Below are 8,459 nucleotides of genomic sequence, written 5' to 3' on the forward strand. Positions count from 1 at the left end.
AATGCAACTAAATCCAACTGGTAAAGATAATCCGAACTACAAAACACAGAAACAAAAAGTTGAAATTGTCACCATTATAAAATTATGTTTGTAGACTTGAAAAACCAAAGATAACCTATTGAATAACTACTATAAGCAATAATATAAATAAATAAAATTAAACTAAATAAATCAAAAGCCTTCATTTAGAATATGTAAACAGAAGAACAGACTAATTTGCAATTACAAAGAAGATACATCACCTAAGAAAATGAAACAGACTAAAAGCTTTTGAAGAAAATTCATCGTAAAACACTCTCAAAGAGCATAAAAACAGACATGAACAAAATTGAAAGAAATGTCGTAGTAACAGAAAAATTCAACATTTTAATTTTATAAATCACTAATCTTAATAAAAATATCAATATACAATCTTAATAAAAATACCAAGTTATTTTCTTCCACCTTCAAAGTAGGATGATTCTACAGTTCAAATGAGAAATGAAACCAAGAATAGACAGAAAAACTCTGAAAAAGAAAGGCAGTTTGGAGAACAATCCTTTTCAAATATAAAATCTTATTTTAAAGCCATAATAACTTGAACAGCATGATACAGGTTCATAAATAGATATATACATCGATGGAAAAGAAATAGAAATTCTAGATTTACATTTATCTATGTTTGGAAATTGAGCACACAATACAGGCATTATCTTAAATCAGTCATAATAGGATTGAACTTTTCAGTACATGATGAGGAATGATTGCATAGCCACCAGAAAATGAAACTTGAATCCATGCTGCATTAGTCAAGATTATCCAGAAAAACAGAGAGAGAGAGAGAGAGAGAGAGAGAGAGAGAGAGAGAGACAGAGAGACAGAGAGAAAGAGAGAGAGAGAGAAACATGCAATGTGAAAGCTAAGTCCCAAGATTTGCAATTGACAAGCTGGAAACTCAGTAACCCCTTTGGTATAGTTCCAATCCAAAAGTTGGCAGGCTAGAGATCTGAGAAGATCCAATGTTTCAGTTTGAATCTGAGGGCAGGAAAAAAAGACCAAAGTCCTGGCTCAAGTCTGTTGGGCGGGTAGATTCCCTCCTAGCCATTTTGTTCCACTCAGACCTTTGGTGGATTGCATGAGGGCTCCCTACATTAGGGAAAGCAATCTTAAGCGCCTCTAAAAGCTAAGGGAAAGAAAAGGGAGACCAATCTACTTTCCTTGGTCTACCGATTTAAAAGTTAAAATCGTCCCAAAACATTCTCACAGATACACCTAGAATAACGGTTAATCAAATATCTGGGTGCTCTAGAGCCCAGTCAGGTTGACATGGGAAAACAACCATCATATACACACCTCATACGTTACACTAGCATAAACTAACAACGGATCAAAATTATTTTCACACACACACATGCATGCATGTACATATATTCTGTTATGTATGTACATGCATAATAGAATGTATGCATATGCATGTATTGTATATTATTTAAGACAGTATATGATACATATATGCCTCATATATAATATATATCTACATATATTATGATATATATATCTACATATATAAATATAGTAGATATATATGTGGATATATCCTATATATCTTCAAAGAGAGATATAAATGCCATAATAGATATTAAATTATAAAATATTTTTAAGATATTTAAATGTATTTTGGAAATGTTTTCTTAAATTATAAAATACTGGAAGAAAATATAGGGAAATTATTCTGTAACCTTGGTTTAGAGAAGGTCTTTTCATTCTATGACTCAAAATGCATGCACATACAATGAAAAAAAAAAGAACAAAAACCACACAGATATCTACATGGCCTAAGACACAAGACACAAAAACACAAAAACATCAAGAACTGGTGAAAATGTGTAATTTGAACCAGACTGAAAGAAATTCTAGAGTTAGAATTCTACTCTTCTGGAAATATCTAGATATATCTAAAGCACCTTGAAATTAATAAAATAATACCAGCAACCCATTTTTAAAAAAAAATAAACAAAAGATAACAGTGATTACTTTCATATAACTTGGCTAGGCCATGGTACCTAGATATTTGGTCAAACATACAGCTTAGATGTCTCTCTGAAGGTACTTTTTAGAAGATATTAACATTTAAATCAGCAGACTTGAGTAAGCAGGTTACGCTCCAAAAGGTGGGTGAGCCTCATCCAATCAGTTGAAGGCTTTAAAAGATAAAACGTCTGATGACCCCTGAGGAAGAGGATTCTGACTCCAGACTAACTTCAGACTTGAGGTGCAACATCAGCTCCTCCCTGAGTCTCCACTCCATTGGCCTACTCTGAAGATTTTAGACTTGTCAGACCTGACAAATCAAGTAAAACAATTCATTAAAATAAATTTCTATCTACACACCACACAAACACACACACACACACACACACACACACACACACACACACACACACACTGTATTATTTCTGTTTCTCTGGAGCACCCTGACTAATACAAAGGGTATTCACACAACAAAAACTCCACAAACGACTCTTAAACGTGAAAATATGCCAAACCACACTTGATAAAAGAAATGCAAAATAAAACCACCCAAGGTAGTTTTACCTCCCTGTTTGGCAAAAATAAAATAAAATAAAATAAATAGAAAAAAATCACAACAGGCATTCTCATAAATTGTTTATGAGATCACAAAATGGTAGAATCCCTATGGGGGAAAATTTGGTAATATCTATCAACGTTACAAATATACCTGCCTGCTGAGTAATTATCTCACTTCTGGGAAGTTATCTGGTTGCTTTGCTTGCACACATACAAAATGAAGTATATTTAAGATTATTCCTTGAAACATTGTTTACCATAGTAAAAGACTGAAAACAATAGAAATAACCATCAATGAGTACTATGAGGCTTTGAAGAACTGAGGAAGCTCTCTACCAGAGAAATCTCCTGCATATTTTTGTCAAGTAAAAACAAACCAAACCAAAGCAAGGACAAAATAATATAGATACTTTTCTCCCTGTTGTGTAAGAAAAAAGGGAATACAAAATATAATGTACATATATACATGGATTAATTTGTTTAAACAAACATGAAAAAATTCAAAAGAAACTTAGAATTGGTTATTTGCATGGGAGTGGGTAGGATAAGATAGATTATATATATATGTATAAAATGGAAGGAGATGACTATAAGATTTTTCAGTGTGTGCCTTTCCACATCATTTTGATTTTTAAACCATATATATTAATAATACAAACATTAAACATAAATACATGAAAACAACTGTTATTTTTAATGATTGCACATCATTACATTGTGTGTGCTATAATTTATTTATTTATTTATTTTGTGACTGAGTTTCGCTCTTGTTGTCCAGGTTGGAGTGCAATGGTGCGATCTCAGCTCACTGCAACCTCTTGCCTCCTGGGTTCAAGCAATTCTCCTCCCTCAACCGCCTTAGTAGCTGGGATTATAGGCACCCACCACCACATCCAGCTAATTTTTTTGTATTTTTAGTAGAGACAGAGTTTCACTATATTGGCCAGGTTGGTCTAGAACTCCTGACCTCAAGCAATTCACCTCCCTCAGCCTCCCAAAGTGCTGAGACTACAGGCGTGAACCACAGAGCCTGAAACGCTGTAATTTAGTTTAATCAACTCATTATTCATTGTCCTTTGAACTTTTTCTGATTTTCCTTGAGACAAATATTTTGATCAATAAACCTGTCTACAAATACATGTGCACATCTGATATTTTCTCATGTGTAGAATTACTTGATTAAACAATATTATCATATTGACAAATTGTCTTCCAGAACACTTGTAGCAATAGCATTTTGTTCCAGTGGTTGGTGAATACGGCTCTTTCGCTACTCCCAGCCAACACTGACAGCTATTGGGATCAAAATTTGCAAATTTGGTAGGCCAAAAATAGGATACCACTGTAGTTTACCTTTAGTTGTTTTGATTGCTATTGGGTCCAAAGTAGCAACTGAGCATGGTGGTTAAGAGCATGGGCACTGAAGTCACACAGATTTAGATGTAAGTTCTGGTTCCACTACTTACTAGCCAGTAACGACCTCAGGCAGTTTAATTATTTTTTCTTAATCTCAGTTTCTCAAGTTGTAAAACAGAAAACATAGTTTACACTATAAAGACACTTATTGTGATTAGTTATACAATTCTTGGCATATGGTACTCAGAGAATATTCGTTTCCTTTTTTTTTTTAAATGTCCGATCATAAGCCTACTTCTGTAGGTCTTCATAATTGGTTTTCTTACCTCCAGAAAGGGAAAGATGAAAATAGAAAGGTTTAGCATTTAAATAGTGGAAATAGGGCAAGAGAAAAATGTATGATAATGTCCAATTGTCAACATATTGTTAAAGGTAACTTGATACGAAGGGTTTGACATCTCTAGGAACAATAAGGCATTTGGGTGTAGTGAGAACTACATAGGATTTACAGAGTCAGGCGTGAGTTCATGTACCAACTCCAAACCTCCGATTCTCTTGATAATGGAAGTAGAGCTGAGCCTTCATTTTCTTCATCTATAAAAATGGGAAGAATAGTTGTATTTGCTTATTTTGTTAGTGGTCCCCAAAATGACTCCCAGGCTCAGTGAGCCCCTACATAGGCTCACAGGACTCAGAAGTCATTCTATCTATGGTTATGGTTTATTACAGTGAAAGGCTATAAAGCAAATTCAGCAAAGAAAACAGACACAAAGGGTGAAGTCCAAAGAAAACCAGACACAAGCTCCCCAGAGTCTTTTCCCAGTGGAGTTGCACAAGACCCACATAATTCCTCCAGCAATGAGTGAGGTGGAATAACATGCATGGAGTATTGTCTACCAGGAAAGCTCATTACAGACTCAGTGCACAAGGTTTTAATTGGGAGCTGGTTATATAAGCACACTCGGCTTAGCACGTACAAAAATTCTTGACTTCCAGAATGAGAATAGGTATTTAGCATAAACCACATTTGTATGGTTTTGTACAAACAGTTTAGGCACAATGAGTCACTCTTCTCACTTAGGGAAGGTCTTCTATCAGTGTAGGGAATTGTTCACAAGCCAATTTCCAGACATCAGCCAAGAATCAACCTTGCTAGCAGGCTTTTCTAACAATAAGCAGTTTCAGGTCTGCATGTTATCATTTCTTTGCACAATCTATCCCTTTGGCTTCTGGCCAAGTCCATCTTTACAGCAAAATTACTGTCAATAAGCCTCCCCGTAGCAGGGTGAATTCAATCTGCTATATTGGCCCCAGCTATTTCTTCCAGGTGTCCTAAATTTAGCTAGTTAAAACAAATCCTATTAACCATAAAGATTTATCTTAGAAAGCCAAGCGGCTTCATCCGTAAGTTGCTATATGAACCTTTTTTACTTGTCCTGAGTCATCCATTGAGGCATAGCACAAATCTGGTAGGTAAACTGAAGCTGATCCAAAAGCCATCCAGGGCTGAGGCAGTGCTGTACTAGTCAGGGTGCACACACAAGTACAATCCCAGAGGACATATGTGATACTCCTGGAAGCAAAGACATTACACTAGTTGGGCACCCCAAATAGGACATGGATTAGTCAGGCAGCACAGGTTAACAGGGTCCCACTGTGGCACGTTTACTGTGGGGCCTTCTGCTCTAAGGTTTGTAATTCAGTTCAAAACAGATCAGTCCTTAGTTTCAGAAGGACTGCTTTGGTTTGAATGCGGTCCCTCCCCAAATTCAGGTGTTTCTGATGTGGTCATATTAAGAAGTCAGGTTTTTTAGAGGTGATTTGGTAATAAGGGCTCCACAAAAGAGGCTTCACGCAGTCTTCAACCAGCCTGTCCTTCTGCCTTCCGCCCTGGGAGGATACAGCGTTCCTCCACTCTGGAGGGTGCAGCAACAAAGCACCATCTTCGAAGCAGAGAACAGCCCTTACCAGACAAACGAAACTGTTGGTGCCTTGATCTTGGACATTCCAGCCTCCAGAACTGTGAGAAAAAAAAAAATCTGTTCTTTATATTAATAAGTTTACCCAGTCGCAGGAGTTTTTGTCCTAGCAGAAAAAAAAAAAAAAAAAGGACTAAGGCGGTCAGTTTCAAGTAGTTTTCTTTGTCCATGACACCAGTCTACTTCATTAATGAGTGTGGCCTACAGCTGGAGGTTTTCTGGGTGGAAAGTTCAGGAGCTGAAACCACTGACTGTTGTCTCAGTGTGCACTGGCAGATGTGACAATCATTGGTTCAGCAGTCATTTTGAATTCAAAGCACTTGCAGCAGTTTGGGAGGAAAACTTGAAGTTTTTCTTTGGGAGTAGGAGAAAGCCTTTAGGAGCAGTTTCGAAAAACAAATATAATTAATGCCTTTCTCACTTCTCCATAACTCCCTAGATGCTGGGTTTTTATTTTGCCTCTATTGTGATAAAATCAGTGTGTTCCATTCCATACTCATAGCTTACATTTCTAAAAACTCTTCCAAAAAATCTCACACAGACATTTCATCTGGAAAGGCTGCATGCAAGAAAGACAAAATCACTTTCATAGAAAAGCATTTTATACAACTTAACTAAGATGACACATCCTGGTAGGAAATACTCAGAATTCAATCTTAAAGTTCTGATTTTGTCTTTCAAAATGAGTTAATCTAATTCTTCTCCCACCCAATCTGGTTTGTTCTGATCATCTATCCAGCGAGTAGCTGATAAAAGATCAGTCAATTTTGGGGGATAACTGCAGTTAATAATCAAACTGTCAGCTGAGTGCAGTGGCTCACATTTGTAATCCCAGCATTTTGGGAAGCCGAGGTGGGTGGATCACCTGAGGTTAGAAGTTCAAGACCAGCATGACCAAAGTGGTGAAACCCTGTCTCTATTAAAAATACAAAAAATTAGCTGAGCATGGTGGCAGGCACCTGTAGTCCCAACTACTCGGGAGGCTAGGGCAGGAGAATTGCTTTAACCTGGGAGGCAGAGGTTGCAGTGAGCTGAGATGGCGCCACTGCACTCCAGCCTGGGCGACAGAGCAAGACTCCATCTCAAAATAATAATAATAATCAAACTGTCTTACTAGAGTGTGTATATTAGGAGAAAGGTGGAAGAAGTAGCATCAGGCTCTCAGTCCGTGATGCAAACTGCAACTAATTCAGAAAGCTGAAGAACACGAGTCAATAGCAGTAAGGCATACTAAAGTGAGGCTAAAAGTTCGATCTGTTATGAGTGGATGGAACGGTCATCGTGTTGGTAATGGGTCCTTTCCCAATTTACAGCTTTTCAAAAATCACAAGTTAGAAATGCAGTTAGTCTGTGCCAGAGCCTAGGAGCAGCTCAATTTTGTTAATAGATGGTCATATCAGAGAACAAGACCTTTTGATAGTGTATCTGCAAGTGACCCAGAGGGTCCAGCCACCGCCCATGATGTTGTCATAGTTTATGGTCTCACAGGGGGTGAGGATCCTACATCTGTAAAGGTCCAAGCGTCTCAGTTCTATTCATTGAGTCTATGCTTTCAGCTCAGCAAAGCTCTAGCTGACTTTGAAACAGACCCTAGCCGACAGTTGGAGGTTTCAGTTTTGAGTCAGCTTCAGGAAATGAAAATATGAGAACCCAGGATTCCAAAAAGCCAGTAGTTTTCTTCAGTGACAGCAGAGCCTAGACACTGTAGGGCCAGACAGCTGTGTTTCAAGTATAAGAAACAAAACAAGTCTTTTCTAAAGTTTATCATATCAGTCTTACAGGCCAATTGACTCCCTTTAAAATATGCACAACAGGCTGGAAAATCAACAGCCACCAGGGGTCAGACCTCCGATTTAATACGAGCACATTAGCAAACCAAAAAGTACTTTTTAAAGCTCCAAATGTGTTTCTTCATGTGAAGATTATCTCTCTTACCTTTTTCTCCCTTTTTGCAGATGCTCCAATATACAAAAAATCATAGCACAAATCATCAGTTATGGAGAACTGTTTTCTTTTCAATAATCAAAGAATTTAAATTCCAACGCACCCACCAGCAGTAGATAGCAAGGATGTCGTATTCCACAATTTTTTCTCTGTACAGCTTTCCTTTTAGCATTTATGAAAGTACAATTATATAACATGTTACATCAGTTTTTCTCATGCAACCAGAACCATAGCCATAAAATACAAAGCCATTCTTAAAATTCATTACCTGCCTTTTATCTCATTGCATGTTTATTCAAACAGCTAGCAGTAAATACAGCAATTAAAAGATGAAGGTTACAGGACAAGGGAGGAGGGATGTGGCAGTTGGGGCAGCAGCTAGGCTGGAGTGGTTTCTTTTTCGATCTTTCTTTTTTTTTCTCTCTTCTGATTCCTCTAATGCATTGCTCCAGCCCTATGAACTAAGTTTATCTGTTTTTATCCCACTTGGAGAAAAGGGCAACACATGTCTTTAACATTCTTGGTCTACTCAATGCCCACCTATAGGAGTTTTCGGATCATTTCTCATGCCACCTGGAGAATAAAACTATTAACTGATGTTTAGTCACTTTT

The sequence above is a fragment of the Saimiri boliviensis genome, chromosome X (assembly GCF_048565385.1).
Source record: "Saimiri boliviensis isolate mSaiBol1 chromosome X, mSaiBol1.pri, whole genome shotgun sequence".
Classification (NCBI taxonomy): Eukaryota; Metazoa; Chordata; class Mammalia; order Primates; family Cebidae; genus Saimiri; species Saimiri boliviensis.